This window comes from Elgaria multicarinata, chromosome 15 (assembly GCF_023053635.1).
Source record: "Elgaria multicarinata webbii isolate HBS135686 ecotype San Diego chromosome 15, rElgMul1.1.pri, whole genome shotgun sequence".
In the NCBI taxonomy this organism is placed as follows: domain Eukaryota; kingdom Metazoa; phylum Chordata; class Lepidosauria; order Squamata; family Anguidae; genus Elgaria; species Elgaria multicarinata.
This window is the reverse complement of record NC_086185.1, coordinates 26,727,460-26,744,215: the sequence shown is the minus strand read 5'-3', so window position 1 is coordinate 26,744,215 and position 16,756 is coordinate 26,727,460. Positions and strand designations below refer to the sequence as shown.

Sequence of the window (16,756 nt, the reverse complement as noted above, 5' to 3'; positions counted from 1 at the left end):
GAAAGGGAAAAGCAACTTCTGGAAGCAGTAATTGGGAGCGAAGGATTGCGTCACCCTCAAGATGCAGGGAGAAAACTCATAAAGTTAGTGCCATAATGAGAGGAAAAATGGATTACAGTCTACGTACCTCTCTCCCTACCTAGATTAACCTTCCCCAAACAGGTGCCCTGGACTACAGCTCTCATCAGACCCAGCCTACTGGGTTGGGGAATGCTGATCTACCCTGTTTTAAGGCTTCAGGTGTCAAGAGATCCATTCTGAACCTGATTATTATTATTATTATTTATTTGTTGCATTTATATCCCACCTTTTTTCCTCCAAGGAACCCAAGGCGGCGTACATAATCCTCCTCCTCTCCATTTTCATCCTCACAACAACAACCCTGTGAGGTAGGTTGGGCTGAGAGTCTGTGACTGGCCCAGAGTCACCCAGTGGGTTTCCATGGCTGAGTGGGGACTAGAACCCAGATCTCCCAGTCCAACGCTTTAGCCACTCCACCACGCTGGTTTGACGAAGCTGCTACACACAGCATAGTGCGAACACATAGCATGCGGTGAACAGGGATTCCTTACACCTGGGGAATTCAGACCGGGGAAACGCATGGAAAAGATATCTATGAAACTGCATCTGCGAGTTAAAACTTGTGCAGCCGTGATTTCTGCAGCAGATTGAGAGAGGTCTAGGTGACCTTGGCAGCTGTACAGGTCTGCTGTTGCGCAAGAATAAATTGTGTTTTGTATATTGGAGAAATTGTTCAGGAACAAATATCCTTCTCTTTGATACCAAGATATTATCATCTTGCCCCATCTATTTATTTTCATGGCCTGAAACTTACCTATGGATTGTGAATGGAGTAGAAAAGGACATTACTTTTTTCATGGGAAGTGTGTCTGCGTCTCAGGATTGCGAGATCAGAATTTAACTGTAATAATGAGCGTTCAGAGTTCTGGCAGCTGGAATCAGAGACATCTGTTATGTCCTGTGTGGAAATAGCGGATGCCCGTTATGGTCCGTAACATTGTGATGTCCGCTGTACTGGGGTTTTGAAACTGCCTTTTGAGGAACCCTGATGTCCTTTAGAATCTTTTCAGGGAGAAGATCAGGAATGACGGACAAGCTTCTCTGAATGGGGACTTGCGCACCATTTCTGATCTCCCTCTGCCCGCAGTTTGGGGTTCAAATTCCATTTCCAAGCAGTTTTTGAGGGCCACTTTCCACTGGTGGGCGTGGCTGAAGGGGGAAAGGGTGGAGCCCAAAAAATACTAGCATGTTTTCACTGAGAGCTCTTGTGGCCAGTAGCTAAGGCTTAGGACAATCCTTTCAGAATGGGGTTTTGTGTGTGTGTGTGGACAACAAAAGCCAGGATGCCAACTAGCCAACCATCAGTGGTTGGACGAAAGAGGGTGGGCCTTCTGGGCAACCCTATAAGGCCAGATTCTCTTTCCCCCCCCCCCAATTTGCAGGAGGTTCTGTGCCACTGCCCTAGAGCACGCCCTTCCTCTGTCAAAACTTTAAATTGTAAGCCCATTGGGGCAGGGACTTCACCCTTTAACATTTGTAAATCACGATGCACCTTTGTGCTGTAAAAACACCAGAACAGCGTGACCCAGAATCTTTTGCAACGTGCTGGAGATCTGGAGCGGTTCCTGCTTTAATTGAGTTGATGTAGAAGGTTCGCAGAAGCTAGGAAATTTGAAAATCGCTGTCCCAGGGGGAGGGACGCCCCTTTAAAACACAGACTGTCCCTTTAACTAGGAGACCTTGAGCTGTGCTGCCTTGTCTACCTCAGCCAGGACTCCAAGATATATTTTCCAAGATCCCTTCCAGCAAAGCGCTTTCCAGCATGCAGAGAGAGAGAGAGAGAGGCTTTTTCTTATTATTTTTGCAGGCCCCAGGAATGTCATAAGCGGCCCTTTCCATAGAGCCCCGTGAAAAACAAATGTTTAGCTTTCATCTGATAATGAGAGATCAGCATTTCAGGGAGGAAGAGATAACAGAATGAGCTGATAGAAAAATACTAGGGTCAAAAGAGAACTCCCCCGCCTTCATCCAGCCCTGCCTGGACAATTTCCAGAACATTGTCCCAGTTTTCTTATTTATTTATGAGTCTCCCTCGGCCCTAAAGCCTTGCATCCTGTAATAATGCAATTTCATAAGAAACACAACTTTGTGTTTTAACGAGGTGTCTTTTAACGGGGCTGTAGCTGCATAGTTTGATTTTAAATCTGACCAAATATAACCCCTCTTGTACTCGCACTCATTCGTACCCCCCCATCTCGCACACTCACACACGCATGTGCTTTGGCAATTTGCAAAGAAATCCCTGCTTTTCCAGATTTGTTCCAGGGGTACGGCAACAAAGCTACCCAAAATGAATAACGTAGGACTACTTTGATCAGGGAAATGCTGAATCGTCTGCTCGCTTCGCAAGTATAGAGCAAACGTTTTGCTAATTTAGCTACACATAGCAGCAATATGTGCAAGATCTTTAAAAGCTGCTGCTTTTGAAATGATCCAGCGTGCTGCAGTGGTTCGAGTGTGGGACTGGGGAGATCCAGGTTCTAGCCCCCGCTCGGCCGTGAAGCCCACTGGGTGACTAGGGCCGATCACTGACTCTCAGCCTAACCTACTCTGCAGGGTTGTTGTGAGCATAAAATGGAGAGGAGGAACCTGTGTGCTACCTTGGGATTGAAGGATATAAATGTAGCAAACTTAGTAAAGAAGTAGTGGTGGGTGGACAGAGTGGGACAGCAAATGGAAAAACTTCAGCCACAAGGAGTCTGAGAAGAGGAGAAGGAAAGGAAAGGAACCTCTCGTGCAAGCACTGAGTCATTACTGACTCTTGGAGGGACGCCAGCTTTCGCTGACGTTTTCTTGGCAGGCCTTATAGCAGGGTGGTTTGCCGTTGCCTTCCCCGGCCGTGATTACCTTTCCCCCAGCTAACTGGGTACTCATTTTACCGACCTCGGTAAAACCCTAGCCCGAGCCGGCTGCCTGAGAACCTGCTTCCGCTGGGATCGAACTCAGGCCGTGGGGAGAGTTTCAGCTGCAGAAACTATTTCTGGGAGAGATTTGGTGGATCTGGTCAGCTCACTATTTAGTTTCCAAATTTCTGGGCACCCTTTCAGATTCAGAACAGTCGTGTTTGGACTAGAGAAAGAGTCCAAAAACATTTGGTGTATGTTTATAGGGACTTTGTTGATGCAGGAATTGACAGCTGACAGGGGATTTTTTTGTTTGTTTTCTGTAGATGCTCCCTTTTCATAGAGAAAAGTCTTGCCTGACTCCCGCAGATAGGGATTAAAGTCTTCGTCGCAAACATTTTTTAAAAAAATATGTAATTAATGGGGAGGCACAACACTGAACGTTTAAGAATGCAACATTTCAAAATAGGTCAGTATATCACTGCTGAGGCTGCCTTACAACTCCCAAGTTTTTGAACAATAATCGGATTTCCTATAGAAACTCCGGGACGTGTAATTAAAGGAGATAACGATATTGAATTGGAGGCTGAGAGCAACTGTATCAAGGCATTTTTGCTAAGGCACCATTGAGATGGCTCTTGGCTGCACCGTTAGGGATGCAGAAATATTCACAGCAGAGCAGAAAAGCAAACACCATCGTATCTGTAAAAACTGCACAACATCAGTTATTTCCATGCATTTTTTTAAAAAAAGAACTCTTATTTCAAGGGCAGCTAGTGTCTTTCAAAGGCCAAGCGTGTCAGTTACCTCAACAATGCAAATATGTCTGCAAGGGTTATTTTACCATAAAATTTGCAATTGTGAGCCTGCCTTACCCGTAAATAGCCTAGCAGGGGACTTGAACCTCTGGCCTGTAAGCTAAATCTGGCCGTCTGGGGATCACAATCTGGCCCTCCACGATTCCCCAGATGACCACGCCCCCTGTCCCTGGCCCCTCCTCCTTTCCCTTGACCAATCATTTGGTGGCTTTTGCATGTCCCGACCCCCCCCCCATTTTAAAAGCCTGAAATGTCTCTCCCCTAACATTGAATTTGCCCTGAAAGAATTTCCAGAACCCTGATTAAAGGGAGATGGGAGGGATGGAACAGGGGGACATTGGAAGCCGCCTTAGATCGGATCAGACCATTTGTCCATTGGCATTGTCTCTTCTGACGGGTTGCAGCCCTCTGTCACTTGCTAACTGACCTTTTTTGACTGGAGATGCTGGGGATTGAACCCGAGACCTTCCGCACGCAAAACGGGAGCTGTGCCACTAAGCTACGGTCCCCCCTCTGTGGGGCAGGCTGCTGCTTGGCGTCTACAGAGGCTTCGCTGCACTTTTTTTTCTTCCTGCCTTTCTTGTCCTGCTAATGGTTTAGATCACTTGGCCTTTCATTACTGTTCAGGTCATAAACAAATGTCGAAATCATGGCATTTCCTGCGAGGATGGAAATTCTCTTTTCCAACTGGCTGCCGCCCTCCTGGAACTGCTGCCTAGGACAGCTTGCTTCCCAGCCTGCTTATTTATTGAGCCTTAAAAACAGCCGTAATCTTAGCCATTTTTGCCCTGCAAAGTCCCCATTGTCCAGCAATTGTTTTCTTCAAGTTGGTGTAGATCACAAGCTGAATAGGAGCCAACAGTGTGATGTGGCTGCAAAAAAAGCAAATGCTATTTTGGGATGCATTCATAGAAGTATAGTTTCCAAATCGTGCGAGGTACTGGTTCCCCTCTATTCGGCCCTGGTTAGGCCTCATCTTGAGTACTGGGTCCAGTTCTGGGCTCCACACTTCAAGAAGGATGCAGACAAGCTGGAGGGGGTTCAGAGGAGGGCAGCCAGGATGATCAGGGGTCTGGAAACAAAGCCCTATGAGGAGAGACTGAAAGAACCGGGCGTGTTTAGCCTGGAGAAGAGAAGATTTAGGGGAGACATGATAGCACTCTTCAAATACTTGAAAGGTTGTCGCACAGAGGAGGGCCAGGATCTCTTCTCGATCTTCCCAGAGTGCTGGAGGCGGAATAATGGGCTCAAGTTGCAGGAAGCCAGATTCCAGCTGGACATCAGGAAATTGAATGCAGTGAAGCCATTTTGCAAGCCGGGAATGGAATCAACTGCCTATTTGTCCATCTATCCCAAAATTGTCTACTGACTCGGGGCACTTTCCAGGCTCTCTCCGCAAAGAACGGTCTTTTCCAAGATCCTTGTAGCAAGTGATGTCAAGTATTGAACCTGGGATTCTGCATGCAAAGCAGCAAAGCTGCTACTACACTGTGGTCTTTCCTCAGCTTTAAAATGCATCATGTGGTAGAACATAAGAGCCCTGATGCTGGATCATGCCAAGGGTCCAACTAGGACCGCATTCTATTCACACAGTGGCCACCAGTTGTCAACTAGGGACCCAAAAGCAGGACACGGGTGCAAGAGCACCCTCCCAACCAGGGATCCAAGCAAGTGGTATATAGGCTGTAAACCATCCAGAGAGTAACTGTTGTACACAGGTACACTGCCACTGGTACTGGAGGTAGCATAGAGCCATCAGGACTAGTAGTCATTGATGGCCTTCTCCTCCATAAAATTATCCCATCTGCTTTTAAAGCCATCCATATTGGTGGCTAATTCCTTAGTTCAACTATGCGCTGTGTGAAGAAGTCCTTCCTTTTATCTGTCCTGAATCTCCCATCAATCATGTTCATGAGAAGACCCCCATTGGTCCTAGTATTATGTGAAAGGGAGAAAAATATCTTGTTCACTTTCTCCACCCCATCCATAATTTTGTACGCCTCTACAAACCAAGTGCCCTAGGAGGGGGGAGCGCACACTTCAAGCTTGTGGAATCTACATTGGTTTTTACTAGAACCTCAAGATCCATCAACTGGAGCTCGATCACCAGGTGCAAAACAGGCATACAATTGGAATGGAAGAGTTCTGAACCCAGAAATTAGTTTTGAGTAACAAAAAAACTAGACGGAGCTCACAGTCTTTCCGCACAAAAAATTCTAGTTACAGCAAGTGTTCTTCATTTTGGCAGTATAATTTGGGATGGGGGAAGCCATTTCATTGTTGCTACGGTTAAAAAATTGGGAGTCGCAAAAATCCTTGCCAATCACTCAGAGATTATCCAATAGGTAGGGGTGTTTACAAATGGAGAACGCCTAACGCTACCAGTCCAAAGGCATTGTGCAGCTAACCAGATCTACTCTAAGCCAATGTGTGCCACCAGCAGGCTGTGAGGCCACCGAGAAAAACTTAAAAGGAAGCCAACATTGTGCAAAGCAAATACTGACGAGTACTGAATTAAAAACTCAACCGAGCCTGCTAGAATGGTGGCACCTCTTCTCTGGAACAACCTTTCTAAACACATCTACAAGGTGCCTTCATTGATGATATTTAAGGCACCATGCTGGGTGACTTTGGCCCAGTCACAGACTCTCAGCCCAACCTACCTCACAGGGATGTTGTTGTGAAGATAAAATGGAGTGGAGGAGGGGGATTATGTATGCCGCCTTGGGTTCCTTGGAGGAAAAAAGGCGGGATATAAATGTAATAAATAAATAAATAATTTTTTAGTACATATGGTGCACCTACAAAGTATGTAGCCCTGCAAGACTACAGCTTAAGAACGTTGTCTGCATCAAAGGTGGCACTGCAGCTTATGCATTTATTTTCAAAATATTCTATATCTAAATAATATTTCCAAGCAGTGAACAGTAGAGAAAAAAAACAGTAGAGAAAAAAAGAATCGGAATACTTAAAATCAAGTTCTACCAATGAAAATATGGCTGTCCGTTCAGGAGACCCTTGTTTAAATAAAGATGTCTTTAGCAGATACTAAAACAAAACAACCTGACATAAGTTGGCAGGGAGTTCCACAGTTGGGGTTGTACTCCGAGCAGACCCCAAACGGACCTCAGGTCCACACAGAACCACCGGGAGCACCTCATCCCATGACCTCCGGGACCAACAGACTGATAACAGAGAAGTTACACTCTGCAGTATGTGGTGGAAAGCCCCAGGAAGCGGTCAGAGACACGACTCCTGTCCTCTGGCCATGGTTGAGTTCCGTCCCAGGCTGGAGGTGACTCTCTGCCACATAGCCATGTGTTTGACTCCCCCTGGCTGTGATTTCTTTAAGGCTTCTCAGGCAATGCTTGGAAGGACAGGCTCTTCTTGTGGGGAGCCAGCTTGAGGAACAATTGTGGTTTTTTATTTCTCCTGAACAGCCAAAGGTCTACCTTCAATTAAGTAAACTTCCCTGGGGACGGTGGAGGGGAGTGTCCGGGTACAGAACGTTCATGGAGAAAATATTCCAAGTGTCTAATCAGCCCCACGGAGTGTTTGCTTTAATATAATCGCTCCTTTGGTTTAAAACAGGAATGCATTTTCACTCTGATTGAGAGGAAGATGTTGCCACAGACGTCATGTATAATCTCCAGCTGCCCTCCTGTGGACAGACACCATTTTGAGGCACTTACCAAACTCTGACATTTGGTTCCTGTATTTTTGAAGGACTTGTAGGAAAATATTTCAGGGTGTAACTGACGCATTCATTGATATTGTCCCCCCCCCCCCAACGTTCCCTCTCTGACTCATTAAGTTTCCACAGAAAGTGGGCATCCATTCAGGTGGCAACAGTGGGAGAAAGGAGTTAAACTGGACTTATTATTATGAATTCATATTATTATGAATTCATATTTTAACCCTACCCTTTCTCCATTGAGTTCCGAATGGTATACGTGGATTTATCACTACAAATCAATCAATCAATCATCAGTTTATTGTGCTAGCCGAAGGCCATGACAAATACATCCATAGAAAAGCATACAACTATAAAAGTACACAACAGTTTAAAATAACCAAGAGAGCCATACAGGCAAGCTTAAATTTACTATGACTAAAGCTCTCATTTTGCTCAGCACTTTGAGTCTCCCTGGCAGTTTATAGTAATTTTATCAAGTTCTCTCTTCCTAATCTTTTTCGCTGCCAGTGCAAACAGGGCCACTTTATGAGTGACATAACTGTTGGTATCACTAAGGAGGAAGAGAACTGTTTCTGCTTGGGCATTCATGCCTCCATATGTCAGCAGCGGTTTCAGGAGTCTCTCTCTTGGGTCCCTATACAGAGGGCAAGTTAACATATAGTGTGCGATGTCTTCCACTTGTTGTTGACCACAGATACATCTTTATCACTACAAAAACCCAGCGAGGTAGGTTAGGCTGAGAGAGGGGGGAGGGATTGGCCCAAGGTTGAATGGGGGAATTGAACTCCACTCTCCCCAGCCAACAAGTAGAATTCGATATAGGTTTTTACAGGATGTTCTGAGCTTTTCCTAGTGATAGACTGAGCTCTTGTGATATCACAGAAGCCTGGAGAGAGGAGATGGTGAGAGGTGAAAGCGAGAGGGAAGCGGCCCTTTGACCAAAAGAGGACTTCTCTGAAGGAGACAACTCTCTTAATCCCTGACTATTGACCATGCTAGCTGGGGCTAATGGGAGTTGTAGTCCAAAGCATCCAGAGGGCACCATGTTGCCCATCCCTGGAGTAAATGCTACTGAGCAAAATGGACCAGTGTTCTGCTGACTTAATGATGGTTGGTGGCATGCTCTCTCTGAAGGATGGAGGAACCGATAGCCATCGCAACCTGGGAACCCGCCTTCTGCGGTGTCAACCCTTGGTCCAGCTAGCTCACTGTTACTGACACTGAACAGCAGCAGTGGCCACCGAGGGTTTCAGGCAGAATTCTTTCCCAGCCCTATCTGGCAACGCCAGGGATCGAACCTGGGACCTTCTACAAGCAAAGAAGATGCTCTACCGCTGAGCCACAGACCCAAACACAGGAAGGTGGCCTTCTACTGGGTCAGACCATTGGTCCATCAAGCTTTGAATTGTCAACATTGACTGGCTTCAAGGGCTCTCCAGCTTTCAGGCAGGATTTCTTTCTCGCCCTATCTGGAGATGTCAGGGATCGAACCTGGGACCTTCTGCATGCAAAGCAGGAGCTCTACCATGGAGCCACGGCCCTGACCAAGTAGCCATTGCTCAATCTCTTCTCCTCCATGAATTTCTCAAGGCCTCTTACCACATTGTGTGGCAGCAGATGGTTTGCAGAACGTTGTGCTGCGCGAAGAGCGAACGGCTTCCGAATTGGGTTCCGAAACCTTGCCTGACGCGGACCGAATTTTGCAATTCCGAACGCCTTCTCGTACACAGGGGAGCGAGATGTCTTGTGCCGTTGTAAAAACCGCCGCCGCAAACGTCGACGAGTCTCTTAGCCTCATTGCAAGTCCGTGCAACGAGCGTTCGTACGGAGGCCGCTTCTTTTCAGGTCGGCATTTTGAAAGCCTTCTGCCACGACCTGCAGGCGCTCTTCGTCTCCGAATCTCTTGTTCACGTAGCAGGGAACAAGCGTTTCCCTGATTCCCCTCCGAAGGGCATGTGGCCAGATCTCATCCCTCTTGAATAGGGAAGGCTTCCCAGAGAGGGTGGGGGGCGGACGCCGTCGCCTTTGTGCGCGCTGAATTCTTTTGTGACCTGGGTCAGAGAGGATCCTCCTGGCAGGCCGTGCCAGCGCTGTGTGACGTGAATTCCATTAACATCCGCAAACCATGTGCTTGTGTGGCTGTAAAGGGATTAGTCACAGGGCAGCGGTGAGGGATTTGACGACCTAGCAAGTGGGCTCTTTCTCTGTCCCTGTGTCACCTCTTGCTGCTGCTGCTTCCCCCCCCCTTTTTTTTTTTTTTTGCAGACTCATCCTGCCGGCAGCATCCTTAATGTGACCTTCAGTTCTCAGACTCATCTCTGCTGCCCATTGACTGACTGCAGTGGGAGCCAGACAGGCAGGCAGAATTTGACATGAATCCAAGTCTTTTCAGCTTCTTATAGCTATTCTCCCCTGTAGGAAGAACTCTTTATTCAGCCGGACGCTTCCATGAAGTGGCTTTCCTTTGCACGCTGCTGGGAGGGCGCCTTTACCAAATTACTGCAGTGTTTTTTGTTGGTTGGTGTTGGGGTTTTTTGGTTGCTTTATTCGAATGTTATTTCTTGAAAATTATTTATATCCCTCCTTTCCAATCGAATGTCCGAGGCAGCTCAAGACAGACTTTAAAATCCAATGAAAGACTAATCAGAAATAGGTTCTAACTACTGGGACTTGAAGCAAAACCGTTGTAGTGTGGCCTCTAGGGTGACCCTATGGAAAGGAGGACAGGGCTTCTGTATCTTTAACAGTTGCATAGAAAAGGGAATTTCAGCCGGTGTCATTTGTATATATGGAGAACCTGGTGAAATTCCCTCTTCGTCACAGCAGTTAAAGCTGCAGGAGCTATACTAGAGTGACCAGATTTAAAAGAGGGCAGGGCTCCTGCAGCTTTAACTGCTGTGACGAAGAGGGAATTTCACCAGGTTCTCCATACATACAAATGACACCTGTTGAAATTATCTTTTCAATACAACTGTTAAAGATTCAGGAGCCCTGTCCTCCTTTTCATAGGGTCACCCTAGCAGCCTCTTCCTTTTCAGTGTTCCCGTCTGTCAGCTACGCCCTCTTCCAGGCAGTGATGAGGGTTTTCCAGGGCGGAAATTGAATTGGAAAATTCTCTGGCTAATTTGCATTGGAAACTTTTCAGTTTGCATAGGAAAATGTTCAGTTTGCATCGGAAAATCACTAGGGAGTGAGCTAATTTAGCATGTTTACTAAATTCAAGTTAAATAAACAACAGAATGAATAAAATAACCCCATGTTAATTTTTTGTCCCAATGCACCCGAAATTTATGACCTGAAATATTTGAAGAAGCACGTTTACTGTGATTTAGGGTGCAATCCTATGCTTGTTTAGGCAGAAAAAACTCCTACAAATCCCATCATGCCCCCAGCCAGCCATGCAAGGCTGACTGGGGCCTATTTGGAAGTTGTAGGACTTCCTTCTTTCTAAACATGCATAGAGGATTGTGCCCTTGAATACTATAATATGTAGGTATTTTTACTGGAAACTGTGTAAATATTTAAAGGGAATAGCATGTACTTTCCCATTTAAATGTAAGAAAGCAAGAAACAAAAAGTACTGATAACTATTGACATGCTAATTCAGCCTCCCCGAATTGGTTCCCTCCTGCTATATTGGTCTACAGATATGTAAAGTCTGAATACGGTCATTCGCCGGTGAATATTGACAAACAGCTGGAGGACAAGAAAGAAGGATATGTGCAAACAGTTGGGTGCAAACTGTTTGACTCCTCCCTCTCGCGCAGGGATGATGCCATTTTGGCCTTAGCTAGACCGGGCTTTATCACGGGGCGAACCCCAGGGTCGTCCCTGTGCGTCCACATGATGCACAAGGGATCCCAGGATCAAGGAGGGATGATCCCTCCCCTGCCCTGGGATAAAGCCCTCCACTTTGGGCCAGCTTTTTCCACGGACCGTGGAACATGTGGCCCGTTGCCGCAGTTTGACCCAGCTCCACGCGATTCCTCGCACGGAGCCGGGAGCCACGCAAGGGGCACAGCGCTCCTCAGGAGCACTGCGCCCATTGGGGGTAGGATGGGGGGAGCGGGTAAATTAAATTTTTTTTTTAAAAGGACCTACCTTTGCGCATGACCGTTCGTGCGCTCTTGTATCTTTAAAAATAAAAAATGGCGGCTGTGACACCTCTCCTAAGGTCGTCGCACCTCACGTGTAAACGGAGGAGGGATCTTGCGTTAATCGCAACGCGAGATCTTCCCTCCTCCGTTGCGGACTATCAGGTAGGTCTAGCTAAGGCCTTTGTCTACGAAAGGATCCGCGTTTGACGCCTGAGCTTGCTAAGCAGGATAGCAAAGCAATCATAAATGGCAGTAACGCAAGCCTCTTTCAGCGGGTGTGTTTATAAGTTTTAATTACAGCTTTTGGTATTTGTATTATCAGCCGCCTTGAGCGGCATTTTTTGTGGAAAGGCAAGATATGCATTTCAATAAATAAATCCAAGACTGAAATGCCGGGGCAGCTAAAAGGAATGGCTAGGCTGTGTAAATGCAGGTTTGAAATGAAAGATCTTCACAGATTGGTGTTTCGCTGTCAGAGAGGGAGCGGGAGCTCAGCTTCCCAGGCAGGGAGTTTTAGAGTTTTGTTATATCCACATGAAAGGCCTCCTTGCTCATTCCAACACACACACACACACACATCAGGTGTTAGTGGGGGGGTGACAGAGGCCCTCTATGGAAGATATTAATATATGGCCAGATTCATATGGGAAAAGTTATCTTGGCCCAAAGCCATGCGTGGATTTAAAGATCAGAAGCAGCGCATTGAATTGGGCCTGAAAACAAATCGGAAACCAATGACAGTCTTGCAATAGGGGAATTGCATGTTCCCAACAATTTCAGTTTCAAGAGAAGTGTTCAGACAACAAGCAACTATTGCCGGTTTAGCTTCCATAGAACATGAAGCATGTGCCTTTAACATACTTGGCAGCAGGAGACGCAAGCTGACCTATTTAAAAAGTTGCATGCTTCCAGTTTCTCACTGCAGTTGCTTTTGGGTATTAAATGAGGATGGATGCTGGACACGAACACACACCTGAGTCATGCAGGCCAAGGGCAAGATATGTGCTTGAATCTAAGGCAATTGTAGCCGCCGGAGAGTATTTGGTTATTGCAGAGGTCCCCAATCTTTTTGGGTCGATTGGCACATTTGGAATGTTGAGGCTGCTGTAGGCGCTCTCACAAAATGGCTGCCATGTTTAGGGGAGGGGCTGCCCATTCATAGAATGGTGGACGTGGGCAGTAATGCAAAACACTCACTTTCCAGAAGGCCAAGCTGGTGAGACTTGTCCAAGAACCGGAGGACAAAATCAAAACACAAAAGCCACACTTTTGTGCCCAAATGGTGCTGGGGTGCAGCACATTGTTTTGCAACACAGCAGTCTCCCTGTTAAAAGAATAATAATTAAAAAGCTTTAAACAAACTAAAAATCAGGTGAGGGCAGAGAGTTGGGTCTGCAGACACGTTGGTGCCCGTGGGCACCATGTTTTAAACCGCAGGTTTATGTATAAAATGCAGTGCGGGAAGCTTTTAAACCAGATGTGGCCACATGTGCCTCCCCTGACCGTTTTGGCGGACCTCACTGCCCCCTTTCGCTGATGAATTTGCAGCAGCGGCAGCAAAAAATAAATAAATGACAGGTTGTAATGGAAGCGGGATTGGTCCCAAGAGCGGGATTGTGCTTTGAAGTACAGTTGCACCTCTTTTGCTACAGGGGGCCTGAGTGCGGCCCCCCGGTGGGAGCCATGTGATCTCCCTGGCCCCAGCCGTTGCACACCACTGCTTTAAATGAATATATCTCCCTGTGCTGTTGGCAAGTTCAGGCTGATTGACAGGATGTATTTATTTATTCCCATTGGCACTTCCAGGTTTGGGGAGTGAGCTTCTGCCCTCAATAAAAGCCACCAGATTCTTCTTTCGGTTGGTTCGGCGCAGTTCCGAAGAAAATTCCACCTTGTCCTCCACCCATGCAACTGCTTGTAATGGCTTGTCTGTAGCGCTGCACCCACTTTGTTCCTAGCTGCCAGTTGAGATGTTGATTCCACGCCTTCTCCTCCTCGCGCGCTGATTGGTGTTGGTTGGCCCAGGAGCTCCAAATTCAAACGGGGATTTTTTTTTCCCCTTCAAAGGATTGCCAGACATTTTGTGAAAGGAGGGTTTGGCAAGGAGAAGCCTCCCTCCCCCACCTTCAAATCTCACTTAAACCCAATCACTACACTGTGAAACATCTCACGTCCCTTCTTTCCAAGTGCGTAACCTGAAGCAGTAAAGCTGTTGTCTCTGTTCCCCTTGCATTGTGCAAGGGGAGAAAGTTCCATTTTTGGGTTGGGGGGGATGCAACATTAGTACTTAAGAAGAAGGATCAGATAAAGTGTGGCTCAGTGGTAGAGCCTCTGCTTTCCATGCTAAACATGCTTTCCCACGTTCAATCCCTGGGGTCGTAATAAAGACTCTTCAAATACTTAAAAGGTTGTCACACAGAGGAGGGCCAGGATCTCTTCACGATCCTCCCAGAGTGCAGGACACGGAATAACGGGCTCAAGTTAAAGGAAGCCAGATTCCAGCTGGACATCAGGAAAAACTTCCTGACTGTTAGAGCAGTACGACAATGGAATCAGTTGCCTAGGGAGGTTGTGGCCTCTCCCACCCTAGAGGCCTTCAAGAGGCAGCTCGACAACCATCTGTCAGGGATGCTTTAGGATGGATTCCTGCATTGAGCAGGGGGTTGGACTCAATGGCCTTGTAGGCCCCTTCCAACTCTGCTATTCTATGATTCTATGTTCGATCCCCGAGCTCGTATATGCGGAACGAGATTTCGTAATAAAGAACTCCATTCTGAGCTCATGTGGACGAATGCATTAATGAATTCACTCAGGTTAGGTCACCTGTGACGAACGTCAGCCTTTTAAGAGGAGGGCTTTCTCCGCTGTGGCACCCCGGCTGTGGAATGAGCTCCCCAGAGAGGTCCGCCTGGCGCTTACACTGTACTCCTTTCGTCGCCAGCTGAAGACCTTTTTATTCTCTCACTATTTTAACACTTAATTTTAACTTACATTTAAATTTTACTGTTCTAACTCTATATTTTAATCTTATATCAATTTTTGCTGCATGGTTTGATCCTGGTGGTGCTTTTTATACTGTATTTTGTATTTGTGTTTTTAACCTGTTGGTTGTTTTATTATGGTTTTAATTTTTGTGAACCGCCCAGAGAGCTTCGGCTATTGGGCGGTATAAAAATGTAATAAATAAATAAATAAATTTTAGAATAGGCTTGCCTTTGAAGCATATTTTACAATTACAATTGGTCCAGAGCAGCCCAGTCGTTACCAGGTGTTACATACAGAAAGGAAATGGCTGGACTGGTTTCCAATTTGTTTCTGGGTCCAATCCAAAGCCTTGAATAGTTTAGGGCCAAGAGATAAGGGCCTCCTCCTCCTGTACAGCCTACTCCAATCCCCTTTGAAGGCCATTCTAGATGTTCCAGCAAACTCTTGAGATATGCCTAGTTTGGATGAACGAGAGAGCCTTTTTGGTGGCTGCACCTAGATTCTGAAACTCCCGAAGGAGGCCTGTTTCACTTCCCCATTGACGACCTTCTACATGCTGGCAAAGGCATTTAGTGGCTCATTTCAATTGGCTCTTTTAAATCTCTCTCTTATTTTTGGAACGTTTTCAATTGTGTTGTTGGTTTTCTGTTGTCTGGTGAATTGATATTGTTGCTGCTGGGTTCAGAATAGCAGTAAGAGTCAATTCCCATCTTGTGGATTTCTGCTCATTTGGTTGGCTTCTGTGGGAAGCAGGAAGCTGGATTTAGCAGGTCTCTTCAGAAGTCCTAAATTCGGCAGTTAGGGATAACAATTGGAGACAGTGGTATCGCACTTTGGCCTCCCCCAATCTGCTGCCCTCCAGATGTTTTGGACTACAACTCCCAGTACTCTTGTCCATTGGCCATGCTGGCTTGGGCAGTTGAAGTTCAAAACATGTAGAGGGCTAGAATAGAACATGGGGAGCTGCCATACTGAGTCAGACCCTGTTCCATCTAGCCCAGTTTTGTCAACACTGACTGGCAGCAATGGTTCTCCAGGGTTTCAGGCAGATGTTTTTCCTGCCCTACCTGAATGTGGTGATGGCCACCAATTTGGATGGTTTTAAAAGGGGGATGGATAAATTCCTGGAGGAGAAGGCTATCCGGGGCTACTAGCCCTGATGGCTGTGTGCCACCTCCAGTATCAGAGGCAGTCAGCCTATTATTTATTTTATTTATTGATTGATTGCATTTTTATACTGCCCAGTAGCCAAAGCTCTCTGGGTGGTTCACAGAAAGCCTATATGCACCAGTTGCTGGGGAACATGGGTGGGAGGGTGGTATTTCACTCATGTCCTGCTTGTGGATTGTCGACAGCTGGTCAGCCACTGTGTGAACAGAGTGTTGGACTAGATGAAGCCTGGTCTGATCCAGCATCAGGGCTCTTCTGATATTGGGGATTGAACCTGGAACTCTCTGCATATACTCTGTTTTTTATTAAAATACAGCAAAATCATTGGAACTAGAACGTACGTTTTCTAACAGAACTGCAGCAAAATGCCGTCGTTGGCAAGGCGCTAATTCAAGAAAAGACCTGCCCGCCCTCCTCTGTTTCAGTGTAGGCTCAAATTTCTCTGCGGCTTTTGCTTTGGGTTTCGCCAGGAAGGCAAAACCATCCGAGGGTTTTTTCTCCCTTTGCGACAGACCCTTGCAGCGAAGCGTCTGCTAGTGAGCAGGGGGTTAAACATAATACATGACGGGCGCAGAGTGGTTAATGGGGTGAGACGGAGTGCCGGACCGGCAGTAGCGGCCGTGGCGACTCCCTCTGCTTCGGGTCTTTGTACGCCGCTATCTAGGCTTCCGGCCGTCAACGTTTGCTAGAGAGGGGGAAAGAGATCTCCCCTCCGCCAGACGTATGTGTACACGTCCCCTTCCTTCCCTGAGGATTTATGGTTGAGAGAAAAGGAACAGATGGGCAGTCGAGGCCTCCTTTGTCTGCCAAGGGCCCTGGAGCTGCGGCTTCCCCACCCAGATTTCTGTCAAGCGGCGTGCTGGTCGTGGCACGCTGCCACCACCAGCCGCTCTGGGTTGCAGGAGGGGTGCGGGAATTGGGATTGCGCGTGTGCGCCTACACTGGGGGAGAACGGGGGAGAGGGAGGGGAGAGGAAGCGCCCGGCCGTTGCTTCTTGGATGCCAGCTTTGCCAGTGAGAGTTTTCTCGTGGCACCGAGGGAGTGGTGGCAGACGGCAGCGTTGCG

At 47.1% G+C, this 16,756-nt stretch overlaps 1 protein-coding gene across 3 annotated transcripts in view; it reads left to right on the top strand.

Annotated features, from left to right (window-relative positions):
* MBNL3 (muscleblind like splicing regulator 3) overlaps nucleotides 1-16,756 on the top strand; it is a 109,399-nt gene that overhangs the window by 20,671 nt on the left and 71,972 nt on the right. The window lies entirely within an intron of this gene.